We start from the raw sequence: 20960 nt of genomic DNA, 5'->3' as shown, positions 1-20960 counted from the left end.
ACCTGCTTGTCTGCTGAGGAGTCCCAGCATCTCTGAGTGGGGAAATACTGTGGAATGTGATGTACCAAGGGGGCTCCTTCCTTCACGAAGAAGTAGGAAAACACTTATAAAAAAACATAAGTTTGATGTCTTTCCTGGAGGCAGAAATTGTGCAGATGCTCTGTGCTCCCTCTTTCTCATGTCCTTTTATTCTGGAGGTTAAGAAATATTGTATTTTTATCTTCTTTGCTGTCTACTCCCCCTCCTTCTTGGCCCCATGCCTCACATCAGTAGCCTTCTCTAATAAATAATGTAGCATCTGTCCAGGCAGTCATTTGTGGTCTGATCTTATCTGATGGATCATGTTAGTGGAGGAGTTGAGCCAAACCTGCTCTATTCTCTTCCATGTAGGAGAGCTATGCCAATGTCCTCTGGGAGAGATGCTCTGCTCAGGTATTGATCCCATATCAGAGGTATAAGCAGGTTGAAGCAACATTTTCTCACTCTGTGCATGAGCATCCTGACTCAACACATGGAGAAGGCACACATGGCTTAAGGGAATAAAACCTCAGGGATTTAAGTATAGGCCTAAGGTTTTACAAGTGCTTGAGTGTGTTTCTGAGCCTGAGGGAATAGTGTTATTGTTTTACCCAGCCTTTTTGGGATTGCCATGGTCCGGTAGGAGCACCCAGGCAACTGTGGAGGTTTCCTGGGGCACTGGGCATGTGGCCCTCATTGAGTTGGGTTTGTCTCTCAGAATAAGGAAAGCACAAGGAAATCTGCACTGGAGATGCTTTCACAGCTGTAACTGTACTGCACATGTTGAAATCTTGCTTTATTTCCCAATGTTCCCTCAATGGTCTGTGGGAAAGAGACTCTCAGCTGCATCAGAGCAAAAAAAAAGCATTGTTTTTGGGCTGTATATGAGGAGATGCGAAGCTTACCCTGCAGCAAAGGTGTATTTTCATATAGGTGAGACTCCTTAAACAGGCATCTTTATGTAGGGGCTGGACCCCACTGAGTGCTGAGACCACTCCACTCCCACCCAGAAGGATGCTGGGGTCAGGTTATAGGATTTAGTTCTAAATTTCAGAAACCCTTTCTGCAAATAAATCTTTCTCACTATGAGAAAGCAGCAAAGTGATGTGCCACATACACATGAGCACACACCCCTCTGGGGAGGAAAAAGCCATCTGAGTTCAGTGGACTGGAGGAGCAGGGAAAATCCCCCACTGAGCAGGCACTTCTTGCACAGGGCACTCCAAAAAACTCCTTATTCCTCCTCCTGTCAGTTGTGCCACACAGGCACAGCAGCCTTCTTTTCAATGCTACATGGCTTATAACGGTATTTTCCATAAAAAAGCAATTTTCTTTAAAAGACCATAGAAAACATTTTAAAACAATTAAAGCATTTAAAAATATTTCTAAATCACTTTGCTTTTGAAATTATCTTTGCTTTTAAAAATTACTTCAGTCCTAATTGAAAATGAGAGAGAAGTTGATTTTCAGGGGTTAAATGACTTGGAAAATAACTTTGCTTAAGTTATATACAAGTGCTTGAGCAGAGACAAAAAAATAGAGGTTGGGAGGGTTGCATCAGAAAAAATAAACCAAGCCTGAGAGGAGAGTTGTGTGTTCTTTTCCTGCAGCACCAGAGGAAGAGGAGGAAGAAGAGGCTCTGAGCATCCCAAAAGTTTTTCTACAGTCAGGGAGTTTTCACCCAGTCACACATGGCTGCTTTCCAGCACAATAAACTCCAGCGGCTGCAATCTCAACTCCAATCACCTTTTAAGTGTTTTATCTGCTGTCCTGACATGCATCTTTTATTGCCAGAGCTCCTGTAAAACTGTTTTGAAGCCTGTCCTGTTGAGCAGATCCTCAGTTGAGTGGTTCATCAGTTGTGGCAAGGGGGAACACGTGCTCACGTGCCCTCTGGAAATGCTCTTTTGGAATGGTTTCAGTCTTCAGCAAAGGCAGGAGGAATGGGAGAGTTGAACATGTGGACATCCCATGGCAGGACAGATCTATTTTAGATGTATTAAGATCTAAGAGCAAGAACAAAGTCCATCGTGATCCCCTCCCCTCCTAAAGGAAAGAATGAAAATCAATCATGCCCCCTCGGTGGTGAAATGATGGATATTGTCTGTGATAACTTTCCTGGTGAAAGTTATTTGGAGCATCTTTCCTGCTATTGCAGCTGAGATCAGTCCAATGGCTTGAGCTTTAAATTTGGTTCTGGACCAGCAGTGGGGCCTCCTCAGGACCCACCAGCATGTGCAGGTACCATCTGCCTGGGGCTGCTGACAATTTTTTAAGTCTTATCTTTTATTACATGACTCTTCAATCCTCCCTTAGCAGACAAATTTGCTTCAGAGTATTCAAGTTTTCTCCCTCCCACCTGGTGAATTATTTTGGCATTCACAGCTCTATTACTTTCTAGCTTGTGGTGACCTCTGAGTAAGAAGCTTTGCGAGCCCTTTCATGCTCTTTACACATATCATGCTTTCTTCTGCATGCAATGTTACTGGGCCTGCCTGGTCTCCAGATACTCATGTGCAATAATGTGTATGAAGATGTCTCCTTGCTTCAAGAAGAAAGTGCAGCCTGTTCTGGCAACCTCCAAGCCCTTCCTTGGAGCCTTGGAGTGCTCCCAAGCTATTTGAAGGGACCTCACATGATGAGGCATCGGCCTCTTCTTCTGGTTATTGCTGGGATTTGCTGTGGCTTTGTCAAGGAGGAAATATTCCAAGGGCATATGAAAATTGTCCCTGAACTTCAGTGCACACTTGAAGCATGTGAATTTTCCTACTGAACACTTTCCTCAGCCACCTCCTTTTGAAATGCCAGCTAATCCTGTCTTCAGGCAAAGCAACCCCCTCCCGCTGCCTTTTGCAATGGGAAGCAAATCCCTGCCTGCCCTCAAACTTCCCTCTATTACCATAACTCCTTCTCTCCCCATTAAAGCTGTTTTTTTTTTAATACAGTGAAAAAAAGCCCTTTAATTTTGGCTCCCCCATCCGTCACAGCCAGCTTTCTCCAAGTGCTCATTCCTGGGTAGCAAGAGCCTGCTTGGTGAGGGGTGTGTGATGTGCCATATCCTGCCATGGTGCACCAGGTGGTCCTCAGGGCCTGTCTGAGGCTGGTCAGTGGCTTCCCTCAGTGGCACCATGGGGCTTTCAGAAACTGCCCAAAGAGATATGTGGCTTTGGAGAAAAGGTGCTGGTGGCATCAGGCAGGAGCCCACCTGAATGATCCGCCTGCAGATTTTGTAGATGTTATCGTGATGAAGACGTGCAGCCTGTTGAGCAATTCACATGTGGAGGAATTAATCTCTGGGCATTCACATGGGGTAACCCTGCCATGAGATGTGGTTATGTATGTGATTTATTTACAGCTTCTGTAAACCGTTCTCAGAGCCATAGAAGAAATAATTTTGGGATGCCTTGAGTTGAAGTCTACTTCTCCATGGTGATAATTTCACATTCCTGCTGTGCTCAGTGATCCTGGCGTCGAAATAATTCCAGTTTTCAGACACTGGCTCCGTGTTTGTATCTGTGATAGGGTGGGTTGAGTGTCTCCTGATGGTGCCATCACCCGACATACAAATTTGGAAGCTGTGTTGTGTGTTCCCAACTGCGATGCTGAATGAATGCTGCCTTTTGAAGAAGGGCTTAGGTCACGCTCAGCCCAAAGGGATTAAGGGAATTCGCTGACGTGTTGCATTGTTCACTGAGAACAGTGTGTTGAGCACCATGCACAGTTCACGAGAAGGTGCAGACCACGCCTTGAGGAGATTCCATCCTGCAGCCCCAGCTTTGCCTGGTATCAATGACTACCTGTCATAATTTGGCTGGCTTGCCCTTTTGTGAGAACACCAGCCTTTTGTTAACAGACCAGGTTTCCAGGTCCCTCAGCCTCCCCAGCCAAGAAGAACTGGACCAGAGACGTCTCTGGGTCAGAAAGACAATTCCTCAGCTTTGAAGCCCAGTGGTGACTTGAGTACCAGGTGTCCCAAACCCAACACTTCTGCTCTTGGAGACCTGACAGCTGGGGAGCCATCAAAGATCAGTGCTCTCATATCACACTGACAGAGGTGGTTCAGATGTCAAACCCCTCAAGGATGTGCTGGCTGTGTTCCATGCTGGAGGACAGGCTCCAGAAGGAAGCGGTGCATGAGTGGTGCAGCTTGGATGGATTCAGCTCCTGTCCCCTTCCATATTCTTGGCACTGCTTTAGCACATCTGTATTTCCAACAAGAGGCCATGTTGTGACTCTGTAAGCATCTGCAATATCTGCCAATGAAGGTGCTAACTAACACAACTAAAGGAATCCACAGCTCACCCTGGGATTGCCAAATCTCTGCATTTGAGTAGAAACGTGTAGTGTTTTTCACCAGTCATGTGTCCATGGAAAATATCACCCACAATCTGATACCTCAATCCCCCTTGTCCCTCCCACACCAGCCTATGAGAATTACAGCAGGCATGGGACACAAAAGCATCTGATGAAACACCACAGCATGGCCTAAAGCACAAAAGGTCCTAAACCTAAAGGTTATGGGATGGCAGGGCTGTTCTTGCAGTTGCAGCACTGTGAGGAGGGCGAATGAGAAGCCAAACAGCCCGAAGTGCAAAGCACATCCACTGCTGATATGGTCACTTGTGCCAGGCTGGCTGCTGTGCAACCTCTGCTTATGCTGTGTGTAAGTGGAAGAGCATCCTATTCACTTATGCATGAGCATCCAGCGTGTTTGTGCTTTTGCATCCAAAATAATTTGCACCTGAGTGCTCAATTCATTTACACTTGAGCACCTGAACAACTTACACAGGAGAGTAAAGGATCATTAACAAGTGTTCTGTGCATGAGGGAAGACCTTAGTGGGCAAAAATCAACTCATAACATTCAGCTGGAGAGCTGGAGCAGGAAAAATGAAGTTGGTGACTTGGGAGGACAGAGCTCTAGGGACACAGAAGAAGTGTTGCATTTGTAATGGGCATATATGTGAACTGCTGTAATGTTTTTTCTTGCAGGGACAAGGCCTGACATTCATAACAGGTGCAAGGGCTGGGGTTTGCAATGGGTATTTGTTCAGACAGCTGTGGCCTTCCTGGCTAAGTGTTTTGCAGGTATGAAATTTGCAACAAGTATTGCATCCAGGTTTTCACAACATTAATTCCTCCATCCTAGTCCTCAGGGACAAGAGGTGAAGCAATGAAAAATACATATATTTAGACTTTGGTAATATTGACCCTGATATTCTAGTCCATAGTATAAGGGGTGGAGCTCATAACAGATAAAAGTTGGGGCTGCAATGCTGGTAACTCCCAGACTCTGATTTCCGGGGGCAAGGAGTAAAATCTTAGAGCATATGCAGACACCGCTTCAGTATTAATCCCTCCGTCTGGTCTGCAGGAAGCAAGAGCGGAGCTTGTAATAGTTGTGTATTAAGATTATGATGATGTTGAAAGTAAGGTTGATAAAGGATTTGTGTTCAAACAGCTTTTAAGCATGATCTTCGAGGAGAGGATTGAGTTGGGCATGAACTGCAGGGATTACTGCATTTGCCCACAGGCACTAATTAGCTCACACAGGAGCACCCAATAGGTTTGTGCATGAGCAGCTGATCAATGCATGCACGAGCACCCTATTAATTCACACATGAGCCCCCAGATAGTGCCTGCATGAGAACCCAGATCATCCATGCCTGGGCAGCCAATTGATGCACCCATGAGAGCCTGACTAATTTACGCATGAGTACTCTTTCTGTTCATGCATGAATACCCAAATGACTCACGCATGAGTGCCTGATTAGCTCACGCATGGGCACCCAATTAATTCATGAAGCCGCGCCAAGCTAATTTATGCATCGTCACCCAACCAGTTCATGCCTGAACACCCAAACAGCTCAAAAAAGGGTGATGGGAAGGTTGTGTGAACTGGTACTAAAAGAAACAAAGTCAAAACTCCCCAGACTGAGACTGTTTTACCAGCAATGCTACTGAGCCCTGATCACGCAGTAGCAGTGCAGCATCATGTAGGACCCGTCTCTGGGCCATGGGAGCGAGCTAGAAAGAAGGAGTCAGGGCAGGTTTTGTCCTGATGGTGATGCTGAGATGGTTGCCTGACTTGTTGTGTAAAGGGGCTCCTGCCGTGTGACAGCTGGGGACAGGACCTTTGGGAGCATCCCCTTCTACCCCCTCTAAGCAGCTCCCAAGATGAGTTTGGTGGAACATCCTATGGTCTGAAAGGCTTGACCAATCTCCTCAGCCTGGATTTCCCAGAGAATAGAAACTTCAGCTGCAGGAAAGTATGTTCTTTAGACAACAATCTCTGGGGGTTTTTGACTGCCAACTTTTGATTGCTTTGCAGTGAGCACATCAGTAAGAGATAACCTGTCATTACCCAGCCACTCAGAAACTGGCCATTGGGCTAAGATCTGAGTTTTAGATACTGTGGCTTCTAACTCACAGGGGCCAGAGCATCATGGTTGTGACTGCCTCTGCCCCACAAGCATTTTACAGGGGTCAGCTACTTCACCTGGGGCTTTCTGCATGGCACAACACAGCACAGGTTCCTCCAGCAAAGTAGGTGTTGGGTCAGATGGCCACTTTCTTGTTTTCTGCAGTCACATGGAGAGTGAAACTGCTGGCTCAGGCAAATGGCAAGCCACAGCTAACCACTGACATTGGCCTCTATTTAGCTGTTTGGGTGTTACTGCAGATGCTACATACTTGGTTGTCGTTTTGTTCTGTATTGCATGACCTAGCAAACATAACTAATTGACTGTTGCAGGGTTGAATGGCAAATAATAATCAGGTAAGCACAGGTATATTTGCACAGGGAAGAGGCAAAGTAGGTGGTGCTGACTTTGGAGGCATTAAATCGGGTTAGGAACAAACTCAGCAGAAATCCCCATTTATTTCTTTTACTTCAGTGTAGACCTGACTCCCACTGATCTCAGATAACTTGGGGGAACCCAGCTTAAACTTAGCAGAGCATGCACTGAGCTTTACTGGACAAATTTCAAAGCTCACACCTCCAGAACCAGGCAGTGTTCAATGCAGACATGGACCCCGGAGGCCAAATCCTTCTTTGGACTTTGCTCCTGGATGCTCCTGGACAGGGAGAACCAGTTTGGTGTGGTTGACTCTGTGAGTGTCTCAGAGTATCCAGCTCAACACAGCAAAGCGATGGGGTTCAGACAGCAAGCAGGAGGGAGGGGATATGTGCTTGTGTGCTCTGATGGGTGATGAGCCAACCCTGAGGTGTCCCCTGTCATCCATCCCTGCCTGGCCGTGGCTGGAGCTCCCTTGCCCTAGCATGGCTGTTTTGGGACTGGTGCTCCAAGGGAACGATCGCTTGAACCCTCAACCCACCTTGCAGATGATAACACTTTGAGGATGGCGTGAAATCTGTGCTCCTCATCCAGCTCAAATGATACATCTTCGTCTCACATTCAGGAAAGAATTCTTCTATCTCACATCTGCTGCCCACCTGGGATGCTGGAAATAAAACCATCCTTTTTCTCTGCCTTTTTCTAACCTTTGTTGTAGGAGAAGGATGGTGACTTCAAAGCAGAAAGGGCTGGGGAAGCCTAAACTTAGGAAATATTAAAAAGTAAATTAAAAAAAGCTTTTTCTCTTCCTGAAGCTTAAACTGAAATGCTTTGGTTTTGGGTTTTGTTTTTTTTTTCGGGTTTTTTGGGGTTTTTCTGTTGGTTTTTTTGTTTGTTGTTTTTTTTTTAAGTTAGGCTGCTGCTCTGTCCCAGATAGCTGTGACCTGGCCACAAGGGCTGAACAACCTTTTCCCAACGACTGCCCGGCACCAGGATGGAGCACAAGGAGGCAGTGGGCAGGCAGCTCTGCTTTGCATGAGCGCCCTGGTATCTACTAAACACCCCTCTGATGGCTGAGGTCAAGGAGAGCTAGCAAAAACATTCTCCCTTCCTCAAGCCAGATTTGCAACTGCTCTGCTCCAGGTTTGCCAAGCACCATGGCAGCAAGAGCTGGCAAACCTTACTCGAAACGAAAGCTCCGTGGGGCCGGATGAAGCTGAGAAGGGTCCTAAATCAATAAAGGTAAAAGAAAGCCACACCAGGGCAGTTACTTTAATGGAAATAAGCTGCTTGATTTTGCCCTTGGAAGTTTATGGCGTTTGAAACAATTGTAAACATGTGAGTGTACATGGATACGGTTTCTATAGCAGCACAGCAACAGTTAAGGGCTTGCTCCCAAACATACCCCAAAGGAAACTAAAAATAGTGTGTCTGTTGGATCAAAATCTGTATACATATTCGGCAAGACGTACAGAAACTAGGAGTTTGTGAGCCTCTATCGCCTTTTTTATTTTTTTTTCCTTTTTTTCCTCCTTTCTGAAGGAACTGGAAGGAGGGTGCTGGATTAAGCAACAGAGCACCCTCCCTGGGAGGGACATGCCCAGTGCTGGCAGTCCCGTCCCCAGTCCCTCCCAGCCCGGACCAAGCCAGGAGGGTGCCGTGTCCTCTCCCCACCCTGACACAAACAAACCTACCAGTTAGCGGCTGCAGAGATACCTCGTTTTCTCCCCTCTGATCTGTCCTCATCGTTGCCTGGTAGCAAGCAGTTGCCTGCATGAGCCTGCTCCTCTGCCACTGCCTCTGCTGCAGCCTGGAAAGCAGTACAGCTGCTGGTTTCCACTGGTAGCACGGAGAGGTTTGGGTACACAGCACACATCGTGCACCCCTTCCCTTCCTCCGGTACAGCAGGGTTGCAAAGCAAGGTGAATCCTGCCCATTGCTGCAGCAGGGTGTGAAGGGCAGTGGCCACAGGGTGTGGGGCTCATATGAATTTACGACTTAGGGAAGTTTACTCTTGCTATTGAAACTGCATCTAAACAAGCTGAGGAAGACGGATGCTCTGCGAAGGGGGACCCTGCCGGGGTAGAAATGCCCCCCCCTTGCTTGGACAGCCTGGCCCAGGCACCCAGGTCCACTTCTAGGGCGGCTTTAGCTCACCAGTGCTGTCACTGGCAGCATGTGCTCTGGCAACCCAAGGTCGCCTTTGAAGCAGAGGGAACTGTGCTCACATGGTTTGGCAGCAGGAAAAAGGCAGTGAATGGCCTTTCTGGGAAGGAGGGTGTGTGCTCCTCAAGAGGAGCATTCAGAAACACTCCTGTGGCTACATGGGAAAGGTTTGCAGTGACAACATCCTTCTCACTGAGAGTGCAAAAGTCCATTGCATTCCTAAGAGACTGTGTGACGTGTGTCACAGCAAAACCCAAGACGTACAGCAATCAGCCAAAATATACAGCAGATACAGCATGCCAGAGCCAGCACTGAGAAATTCGACTAGACGAAAAGCAAAGATCTTCAAAGTAGAGATAAGCACTCAGGGCATGCCATGGGTAATCTTCTTCTCAAAGAACAGATCCTTACCCCTTTTTTTCCATGCACTTTCAGACTCAGGAAAGCGCATAATGTCAGTTGTAAGGGTTGAATGAAGGAATATTTAAAATCCTCCAAAGTGAAACCATCTCACATCTTCCATTTTTTTTTTTTTTGTTTAAAGCATCAGTCATCTCATGACAAAGTACCAAAGATACAATGGCAGTTAAGTGTCCAACTACCCCACGGCGGTGGTGTTGTATCCCGTGCGTCGTTCATAAACAGAGCATCCCACCGATCCTCTCAGGAGAGCTGCAGGCACAGAGAGCATTACTCATGTCTCCTGTTTTGAACAGCTCTACTCATGCTAAAATGTTGCTGCTTTTACAACATAAAAGTTTTGTGCTCTTTATTTTTTCATTAATTACAAACAGGTGCCTTCCTGTGTTTTGAACAAGCATTTCATGCCGCAGCAGTTAATGAGTGACTGGTCCCTGCTAATAAAACCTGCATGAGAGAATTTATTGTGGGCATTAGTTTGCAAAGAAACTTAATGAAGAAACATTTCAGGGAAAGACTTTGGGACTGTGGTCAGTGTTGGGGGAATTGCTTGCTAGCAGTTTGAAATCATCACCCTCTTCAGCTTTTTGGGGATGGTAATTGGAATTTCTCAGATAAGAGTGATATATGGCATTTAGCATTGCTGTAGCATCTTTAACTACAAAGCAATAGCATCTCACCTCTCTGTCTGTTTTTATTCTGCAGAGTTCAAATTCTTCTGCTTTGGCAAAACTGAAAGTTTTGTCTGTGTTCCTAGTAAAATGGGAATCACAAGCTGGAAACAGCACATTAAACCATAAGGAAGGAAAACCAAAGCAGCTGCATCACAGCACCTAATAAACTTTGAGATCTGTCTGAGATTTTGTGGTTTTCCTACATTTCATCCTGATTTAAGGCAAGTAAAGCAGACTGCCAGCAAGGGCAGTGTGTCCATGACAGTGGCCTTGAAGGTGGGGGACAGGATCCAGCTTTGCTCCCTGTCCATGCAGCCCCGTGCTTTGAGAAGTGGCTGTGGCATCACATGTCCTCCTGCCTTTTGCTGTGCCCTTCCAGCTGTCCTATCCACTGCCTTTAGGATATGACTGCCCCCAGCGTGACCTGAATTTTTGTTTGTTTGGGGAAAATGGGCTCTGGGGCAAAAATACCCTTGGGCTAAAGCCTGGTTATGGCATCAGTTATTTGTTTATGCAACAGAAGGTGTAGCAATGATGCCATTCCCAAGGCAACTGGCAAGATGGTGCCATGGACTGAACTTGTTGACTTCACCTGTCCTCCCTTGCACATCATCCCCTCACTCCACTTCTGCTCTGCCAAAGAAGAAAACTCTGTCCACCCCAAGACATCCAGAAGGTCATGCCTATGCTCAGCCAGGGTTAAACTGCAGTTTGGCTTCGGTCTTGCATTCCCAGCCACCTCCGTGCAGGCTACACCAGAGGAGAGCCCAGACACACTGTCTCCCAGCTGATTTTACTCATGGGTTATTTAAAGCAGACATTGATAGCTCTGAAGTCGCAGCAGCTGAGCGTGGCCGCCAGTGGCTAATGAAGGTGAATGTCAGGAGTCATCATCTAAGTGATTAGTATAATTAAACTGAGCTGTGAAATGCCAGTGCCAGCAGCAGAGAAGTCCCTCTGATGGGAGGTTTGCTTCACTGGACTGAAAATGAGGTGCTTTCTTTGAATCTCCTGATGCACTATCTAGTTTTCCTTTGCATCATCTCTCTTGCTCTGAGGCAGTCGCTGAGCACTACCCGCATCTTGGCAGCTGCTCGTGCTGTGACCATGGACAAGCTGCTTCTTTTTTTTTTTTATTTGGTCTCACTTCCCAAACTGTAAAGCACAGATGAAAATATTTAGCTGCCTACCTGACAAGGCTGATGTGCAGATTAATTAATATTTCTCAAGTGCCTTGAAATTTGCCAAGTATTATTGCTACATAACAACTGTTGCTACGTAGGGAAAATTCCTGCCACCAGATTCAGGCGTGGACACCGCACCTACATTTCCTGGCCTTACAGAGGTCAAAACCTGGCTTTGCTATGAGCATGCATCCAAAAAATCCTCCTTTTGGCCTCTCTGATGCTTTTCTCATGCTGCTTCTGCAGTTTTTGTTATTCCCTTTGGTACGTCAGGCAGTACAAGACACCACCATTGGTTGCATCTGTGTGTTCCCCAAAGGAACACAAGTGATGGTGTCTGCCAAGGCCAGAGGTGGGCAGCAGCTGGTCTTGGCATGGCTGGGCTGCATCAGAGCACGGCTCACTCCCATCGGGATTTGCTGGGCTATTGATGCTGGGTGGCCCAGAAGAAAGCCCATCTTCTTGGGTGATCATCTGTACCCAGAAACAGTGTCAACACCCAGCCCTGAAAAACTGCTTGGCTCCTGCCATAGAGGCAGCGAAGCAAGGGTGGGTCTGCCAAGCTCTGCAGGCTGCGATACCACACCTTAGTGTCTGAGTGACTCACGAGGCACTCCACGACCGTTTCATTCCTCTTCCCCTTTTGCACAACTGGACTATGAGGTTTCAAAAACCAACATGTTTCCCCCTTCATTTTCTAGTTTTCCTGCTGGGAAAGCCTTGTTTCCCATGGCTGTAAATCTTGGCTTGGTGGGCATCACATTGGTCACTCCCACTGAGGAGCATCAGTGTTTCCAGCACTGAGGAAGCGGGTGAGCTTGGGTTACACCAGTGTCACTTGGACAATCATCAAGACTCAAAGACAACATATATATTAATAAATTAAGTGTGTCGGGGGTGGCTTCCTGATCCTGAGTCCAGCTGGCAATGTACTACTGCTGTCAGTGCCTGCTGCAGCCCCAGATGGGGTGGTCCCATCCAAACTGCCTCCTCTGAGTGGTCCCCAGCTCACACAAATTCCTAACCGTGCCTGGGCAATGCTTGAGCTCATTGGCCTGCTCCAAAATGGTGCTGAGGCTCTGGAATGGGTTATTTTATTGTCACAGACACAGACAAGATGTATTAGGGGTCGTTTATCACCAAGCCATTAGAGGCCATTTGGTGATGGGGTCCTGAAAAAAGACCACCAGTGTTGGGTTGAATGGTGTCGCATCTTGCTCAGGATGATGCCGGATGCATGGAGCCACCAGAGCCCTGGCTGGTGGGCAGGCAGGGCTGAGCATTTGCTAGGAAGGTGGGATGCTCGCTCCTCCTAGTGAGCCTGTGCTTTCACAGCTCTGATTCATGCTGGGTTGCAGCAGGCTGCCATATCCCAAGCCTGCAGACACCAGCCTGGGATGTAATATTCTGGATACTATTCAGAACAAGGCTTTTTCCTCAACAATGCCCTAATGATTTCCTTCAGGCAAGCCCGAGTAAAACTCAGGGGCTGAAGGAGGCAAATTTTCCCAGGTGATAGGACAAGATCATGCCAAATTAAATTCAGTGACAGTAAATGAAAATTAAAGTGCATCGCCAGGAAATGTTTTGATCTTTTAGGTGAAAGGAACAAAAAATGGTTATGAATGGCCAATTCTTGACTCCAAAATCCAGCAGTGACCTTAAAAGCAAAGAGAAATCCCAAACCAGTGGTAGGATACAGATGCAGACCTCAAGAAAGGGGCAAACACAACAGGTATTGGCTGGTCTAGAGAAGAAAGACCAAGAGCTGCTGCTAGACCTGTCCCATAGGACCCCTAAATTGAATGGGGAAAATGAGAGGTTTGAAATGCTTGGCGTACAACCCTTGAAGCCCAATGCCCAACGCCTCTACAGCTGGTAGGAGCCTTTAAGTTCCTCTCCCAAAGATGTTACCCATGTCACTGGTGGTGTCCGGGCCTCCGTTCTGATGCTGCTGGAGATGCCCAGAGGAGACCTGGTAGGTCCAGTCAGAGCCAGGCCGTCGTGGGACTCGCTGAAATCACCTCTCAACCCTCAAAATGGGTCGAAGGGTTGAAGGTGGCTATGCTGGCCTGGCCCTTGAGAGCCTTTTAATCAGGTCCTGCAAATCTCCATTGAGCAAACCTTGTTTTGACAGAGCCCATGGTGGCCTCCTTCCCTTTAGCTTCTTCCTTGGACTGCCAGACTTCAACTATCCAGAAAACACTGTGTTAATCATACTGTTCGAGTGGGAAAGCCGAGGAAAGAGTATTACTCTGTTACCACGCAGCCAGCTCATGTGGCTTAAATCATAGCTACAACGAACAGGCCTTCTGGCATATGAGTTCCCAGGCAGAAAGCAGAGGATTTTTTTTCCATGACATGCAGAGAAGCAGAAAAAAAAAAGCTTTGGCTGCCTATGCTGAATACAAGCAAAAATATATATACATCTCCGGTTTTGTGTGTTTTCATGGGATTCAAGGACTCAGAAACTGCTTTGTTTCTTCGACCAACCCATGGTTAGACAGCATGGACTTAAATGTAGCATAGACTGGTCTCTAAGTGGTAAATTGGCAAGGTGACAGTGGCTGCTCCTCTCAAAGGAGGGTATGACAGGAAAGGCTGAAACATCTGGATGGATGTGGGTGCTATGGGTGCCCCCACTGCTTGCCAGTCCTTTTAAAATATGGGTAAGGTACAATTTCAGCATGTCCATTGCTCACTCTCCTGTGCTGGCCCTAATGCTCATGATGTTCTGGGCCAAGCCCCTTCATTTTTCTCTGCCTCAGTTTCCTCATAAGTAAAAGGGGCTGTGGAGGTCATCTATGAACTGGACCCATCCTACGGGTGCCGGGAGTACTCATGTGCTGATGTCTATGTACAGATTTTTTATTACTTCACCCTCCAGACTGATACAACAGCTCTAACAAGCGACACATGGTGTTTTCATTCCACCTAATTAAAGGCATTTAAATATGCCTTGCTAAAGTAACACCTGCCTCCTCCATTTTTCTGGTTGTGTTGTGAGTTGGGTGAGGGGGAGATGCTACCCTGTCCTCTTCTGTGGGAAAACGCATGGGGCTGATGTCCTTCCACATGACAGCTTCAGAGATCGTGTCTTTAGAACAAAAGAAATAGATTTTGGGAGTGGGTGTCTGGGAAAGCTGAGATGTATGTTTGCATGATCCATGGGAGGACCACTGTGATGTTCAGCAGCAGCCGAGCACTCTCTCCCATCCGAAAAACCCAAGAGATGCACCTGGGAGGTGCTGTTGGAGGGCTTACTGCACCTAGTAGGGTACAGTTGCTGGAGAAATCCCTGCAAATGGCGAACAAACTTTCCCTCTAGACCCACATTCCAGGAAAAACAATGAAATACATACCAGAGCCCACAGGGTGCAATCCCATCCTCACTGAAGTGACAGCGGGAGGCTTCATGGTCCGCTTAAGTTCCTCTTTTGCAGTTGTCTTTAAAGGGAGGTCCTCTGAAAGGACTGCAGCTTTTGTCCCATATCATTAATTAATGTATGTCAGGGGGATTGATACGTGTCCATCCAGGGTGGCCAACTGCTCTGCAACTTCAGCAGCATCCTCGCTGAACACCGTGCTGGTACAACAGCTCCATCCCTCCCTCCTCTCTGCCGTTATGAAGTGCCCCTTGATTTTACAGCTCTGCAAATACACTTTGAGAGGGTAGATGTTTGCTTATTAACTTAAAGCAAATTACATTTCTAAGAACTGGTGGAAGAACGTAATTTAATTGGCGCGCACGATCATCCTGATTGATTGCGGATGATTACACAGCCACCCCTTTGCTCTGCCTAAGTGGAGTGCAGATGCAAGTGCACACCACTGGGCATGGGAAAGAAGGGATCAGCTGCCAGGCTCAAGGTGCTTCAATTTTTCTACCATGATTTGATGTTGAGCCCTTGATGAACCAAAGTCTGAGTTTGTAACGAGTCAAAAGAATTAGCACTCTCCTTTCAAAGAACCCAAAACCTGACGATCAGGCTGATGTCTGTGCTCTGGGTTACAGTGTCATGCCTTGTGTTTGACAAACTCTGACCTGGTGTCCATCAGAGCTACATATTCATTTCCTTAACCCTTCCAAGAAGGAATTCAGCATTGACTTGTAATCTCAAATATTTTCACGCAACTGACTAATGACTTAATCACAGCTCGTGGCACTGAGCCACAGTGATTACCCACGCAGGCATGGATTGCAGCATGTCATGGCACCAGCACCTGCCCAGCACCCTGTCATCATGCTCAGTCCCAGCAGCATCAGTCCCTGATGAAGTTTGCTTGGGTATAGATTTGAACCCCTTTGAATCTTATGGGCTGGACGAGAAAGGTGATGCGAGCTTCTGTTTTGCAACCTGGGGAGGCAGCTCATTCAGACAGGCGTGAGGACACTCCTTGGGGACATGGTTTCTCTTCCAGGAAGGAGGGGCTTCTCTGAGGTTTTGGGGAGGACTTGGTCAGGTATTGGCAGGTTGAACTTGGCAGCCCAGGTCTAGAAGATGATCTAGGCATGGCCAGGAGATGCCCTGAAGAGGAGTTTTGGATGAGCCATGTGCTTTTGGGGTCACAGACAGCTTAGCAGCAGGGCCCTGAGCCCAGCCAAGCCACTCTAGATCAGGATTGTTTTATTTAATAATATAGACAGGAGCAGAGAGATGTGAATGAACTGTTGCTGCTGGGGCCATATCCACAGAAACCTGGCCAAGAGCCTTCACTATTTCTTCATTGCTGCAGTGAGATCACAGGACCATACGTGTTCTGATGGGAACATTAGAGAGGACCATGTGTCATTTTGTTTTGCATCTGACTCAGAGAGCCTGTTCGACATGAATACTGGAACAGTATGTGACTGTCAGAAAACAGAAAATAGTCATTTAAATATCAAAGATGATTTCAGAGTTCCACTTTGCCGAGTTGCATCTCCAAGTTTCAGTTTTGGGAGGGAAAAAATGGTGTGAAATGAGGTGCATCAGGGAAGGTGATGTTCTGCCTACCTACTCTCCCTTCTCCAACCAATCATCCGTGGTGCTGGGTCACCTCAGGCCAGCTTGACTCCCCCAAAAGATTGAGTCTTTTATGTTTCAGCTCCCTGCTGTCTCTCCATGGAGTGGTACAAGCTTATGATACAAGGGGACACGGCAGGATCAGAGGGAAAACCAGCCCCCAGGCTTCCTGCCAGCAAGGAGCTCAGTTCTGAAGCCCAGTTTTTAGCACCAGCTTCTCCAGACCTCTGGGCATGTTGTAGAAGACTGTAAGCCTTGAGTGGTGATTGCTCTTTTTCCATAGCAAGGGACATGTGTTACATATAAGGAAATACCAAAAGCAGTCACCAAACTCAGCTGTTTTCTTTTTCTTTTTTTTTCTTTTTTTTTTTTTTTTAAGTAGGGAAATAAAAGCTTTCTGAAAACTGTTTCTACTACAAGAGGAATGCTTTGTAATGCTGATTTGTCTCTTAAGCTTCCTCTGAAAGTCGTTGAGAAAGAAATGAACCCTGAGGCAGGATAGAGAGGGAAAAGGGAACTGGGAGCAGGGCTGAGCCAAGGGGTTGTGCAAAGAATAAAGGCTTGCATGGATATAAGAAGGGATGGGGCCAATTCATGAAACAGAAGTCCATCATGAAGGTGTTAGTTTAGAGTTAAATAAAAGATGGTCAGCAATGGGACACAGGCTCTGGTCCTGCTGTGGGTGCTGTGAATGATCTGCCAGGACAGGGCCAGGCTCAGCGTTGGCGTTGCTGGCAGCCAGGACTTGTCCCAGAGGCAGCAGGGACAAGGCTGCAGCAGGGGTGCTGAAATACTGGAAATCTCTCATCGTCATTTCATCTTCTGCAGGAGAGTGGCATGGCCAGATAAAATCAGGAAGGAGCCACCCAGGAGTCAAAGTGATAAACCCATCAGATACTACAGAAGAGCTCAGTGTGTGACAACAGACTGGAGCAGCTCTTGGGATTTGAATGGGACCCCATTCAACAAGAGGGACTGTTTGTTGTGGCAGGATGTGAATGTCAGGGGCAAGGCTCTGTAATGTGAATGCCAAGCTCATCCTCTTCCCAAGCTCAAGCTCTTCCCAGGCTTTCTTCAACATAACCTATGTCTGCTTCTGCCATCTGTACATAATTCCCATATGGCTTAGTAAAGTAAGCATGGGATGGCAGCACGAGGTCTTCTGTAATCTAGCCCCAGTGTGCCCCAGGCATAATATTCACCTCTCCACGCCTCAGTTTCCCCTAGTAAATTGGATAATAATGAGATCTATTACCACTGTCATGTTACATCACATGTGTGGCAAGTGATTCATTACACGTAAAGCTCCGAGCACGTCAGGCAGCACACAGGGGTCAGGCAGCAGTGGGCTCATCCCAGCGTGATGCCTGTCTGTGACTGTGGTGGCTTTCCACCAATTCCTCGCCTTCTTCCCTATCCCATTTCCCTCAGCTTTTGCCTGCCATCCCAGGAAAGGAAGTGTCTGGTCCCTGGGATGAGATATGACTTCCACCCAGCTGGGACTCAGCAGGCTTTCGGTGTCAGAGCCAATGCCAGGAGCTTCTCCACCCATGCCTCTGCACCGCCGTCACCCGCCACCCATCTGCCACGTGCCTGCACATGTGCTCCTTACTCCCTGGTGGCTGAGTCCCATGGGAAACAACACCTCCAGCAGCTTCGGGGAGATGTGGAGTATGCTCCTGCTCAAGGATGATGGTATGACTTGCCCCATAGTGAAGGATTGGGGGATGCCAGTATCATCAGCTCAGCAAAGAGGAGATTAAAGGATGCCTCTATCAGGGGGCTGTAAATACACGGGTTGGAAATACAGCAGAGATAATGGGCTGTCGAGTGCAGAGAACAAAGTTACAGCAAATCCAAAGGCCAACCAATAAGCACTCCCTGGAGAGCTCAGTTTTAACACTGGGCTTTGTTTGAAGCAGTCACCAAAAGCAGGGGTGGGTGGATTTACTATCAGGACTATTTTTACCTCAGGTGTCAACACTTCTTCAAAAGAAATACTGCCTTTGAGGCAAAAGCTATTTTTGAGATGTGTAGGGTTACGCCAGAGGTCAGGAGGAATGGTCACCCCGACCCTTTTGTTTTTATAATCTGAGAGCTGTGAGTTATATCTCTTAATCTCTCCTTAAAAATCCCAGGGCCAATGAAACTCAGGTTAATGACTAGCAGAGTTTACACAGCCTGGCATCGCTGATATTCCTAACCCTGGATAATTCAGCAGCTCGTGGTATGATGGCTATGGGAGCATCTCCATTGGCTTTGTGAGTTGTGCTGGAGCAGGACCATGTTGTTTTCTGAGTGATGTGGTGGTAAAAGCTCCCGTTTTCCTTAAAAATCTGTTTCTCACTACGTACATGAAAAAAAAGTTTGAAGACCACATCCAGGCTGTGTTTTGTCTTGAGCTATGGAAAATATAGAACAAAATCAATTAATATAGTCTTTCTATACATGGCTAGAAGGGTCTTTGAATTGAAATAGTATTTCAAGGTATATGTTTCATTCAAGATGTATATGTGTTCATTCAACAGGTATATATTTCATTTGTTCATTTCAACAATATGTTTTGTCCAGACAAATACTCTTGGAGAACCACTACAATAGTCATCATTGGCAGTACAGCTGGAGCAGCCCGGGATACAGAGCAATCTTCCTGCCTTGCTTGAAGTAGATTTTAATATATTTATTTAAGCCCCATACACACATAGCAAGACATATCTGGGAGGATTGAGGCAACATCAGCTCTGTATATATATGTCTGTGTGTATACACACATATACATATACATGTGTATACATATATGTATATGTTTTTATACACATACATATGTACACACACACACATATAGATAACACTTATGCATATACATACATGCGTATGTACATACATATATCCATATGTATACATATATAGATATATATACACACACGTGTGCACACATAGAATCATAGAATGTTAAAGGGTTGGAATGGACCTTAAAGATCATCTAGTGCCAATCCCCCCTCTGCTGTGGGCAGGGACACATCCCACTGGACCAGGTTGCTCAAGGTCTTATCCAACCTGGCTTTGAACACTTTCAGGGATGGAGCAACTGTCCCTGGGCAACCTGTTCCAGTGTCTCACCACACTCAGAGTAAAAAATTTCTTCTTAATATCTAATCTAAATTTCCCCTCTTTCAATTTGTGCCCATTACGCCTTGTCCTATTACTACAGTTCCTAATGAAGAATCCTCTGGCTTCCCAGTAGGTCCCCTTCAGACACTGGAAGGTTTCTATGAGGTCTCTATGCAACCTTCCCGTCTCCAGGCTGAACAGTCCCAACTTTCTTCGTAAGGAAGGTGCTTCAGTGCTCTAATCGACTTTGTGGCCCTTCTCTGGACTTGCTCCAGCAGTTCCATGTCCCTCCTACATTTGGGACCCCAGAATTGGATGCAACGCTCCGGGGGGTCTCACAAGAGAAGAGTAGAGGGGAAGAGTCACCTCCTTCTATCTGCTGGCCACGCTCCTTTGAATGCAGCCCAGGATTCAGTTGCTTTCTGGGCAGCGAAGTACATAAAAGTACAGATACCTACACAAGGGTATGTGTGGCTCTTGGGGGACGAATGAGAGCACATGGCTCTGTGGGGACACACATGGGTGCGTAGATCTGTGGGGACACATACACAAATGTGTGGACCTGTGGGGACACACATGGGTGTGTGGATCTGTGGGGGGACACACAGAGTGGTGTGTGGATCTGTGGGGACACACACACAAGGGTGTGTGGATCTGTGAGGACACACAGGGATGTGGATCTGTGGGGACACACACAAATGTGTGAATCTGTGAGGGGACACACAGGAGAGTGGATCTGTGGGGACACACACACGAGGGTTTGTGGGTCTGTGAGGACACACACACGAGGGTGTGTGGCTCTGTAGGGACACACAGGAGAGTGGATCTGTGGGGACACACACACACACACGGGTGGGTCTGTGAGAACACACACACACAGAGGGATGTGGATCTGTGGGCGCACACAGGGCTCTGCTCACGGTGGGGGCACTACAAGTCCCGTCATGGCGCGGGCCGGGGGCGGTTCCCGGGCGGGTGCCGCCCCGCCGGCGGGCGGGCGGTGAGGCGAGGCCGGCGGGGCGGGAGGCGGCGGTGGCAGCGGCAGTCGGCGTGAGGGCGGCGGAGCCGGCGTACATCGGGTGCTTCTCTCTCGCCGCTTCCCGGCAGATACCACCACCACCACCGCCGCCGCCGCCGCCGCCGCCGCTGCTGCTGCTGCTGCTGCTGCTGCTGCTGCAGTTTCCCGGCCTGTGGCTCGCACTGCCGGATCCCTCCGTGGCGGGGACTGAGCGCTGCGAGGCTCCTCCGCCTGTCGCGCAGTCGGAACTATCGCCCTCCGTGCGGCCGCGAGGAGGCTGAGGCTGCGCCTTCCCCTTCCCCCCCGATCCCGGCCTGCCGGCGTGGGGTGCCTCTGCTGCCCGCTGCCTTCCTCCCTGGGGTGAGTATCGCGCCTGTCGCGACAGAGCCCACATCCGCGCGGCGCTATCGTGAGGAGGTGGGGGGCCTGCCCGGGGCCTGCCCCCCTCTTCCTTCCCCAGGCTCCTTCCTCCCCTCCCCGCCGCCCTGCGCGCTTTGTGCTGCGCCTCGCAGGGCTCCCCTCGTTGCGGCTGTTTCTAAAATAATTCTCTATTTTTATTTTTTTTTT

The 20960-nt window shown here is 47.9% G+C and overlaps 1 protein-coding gene across 1 annotated transcript in view; it reads left to right on the top strand.

Moving 5' to 3' along the window:
• The first annotated feature begins 20395 nt into the window (after positions 1-20395).
• Positions 20396-20960, top strand: part of PELI1 (pellino E3 ubiquitin protein ligase 1) — a 46129-nt gene continuing 45564 nt past the window's right edge. Inside the window, exon 1 of the mRNA XM_017818946.1 lies at positions 20396-20753. The gene's annotated coding sequence lies outside the window, so the exon portion shown is untranslated. The remainder of the gene's footprint in view (positions 20754-20960) is intronic.

Source organism: Lepidothrix coronata, unplaced genomic scaffold, assembly GCF_001604755.1.
Source record: "Lepidothrix coronata isolate B3197 unplaced genomic scaffold, Lepidothrix_coronata-1.0 Scaffold71, whole genome shotgun sequence".
NCBI classification, from domain to species: domain Eukaryota; kingdom Metazoa; phylum Chordata; class Aves; order Passeriformes; family Pipridae; genus Lepidothrix; species Lepidothrix coronata.
This window is presented reverse-complemented; position numbering and strand designations above follow the sequence as displayed.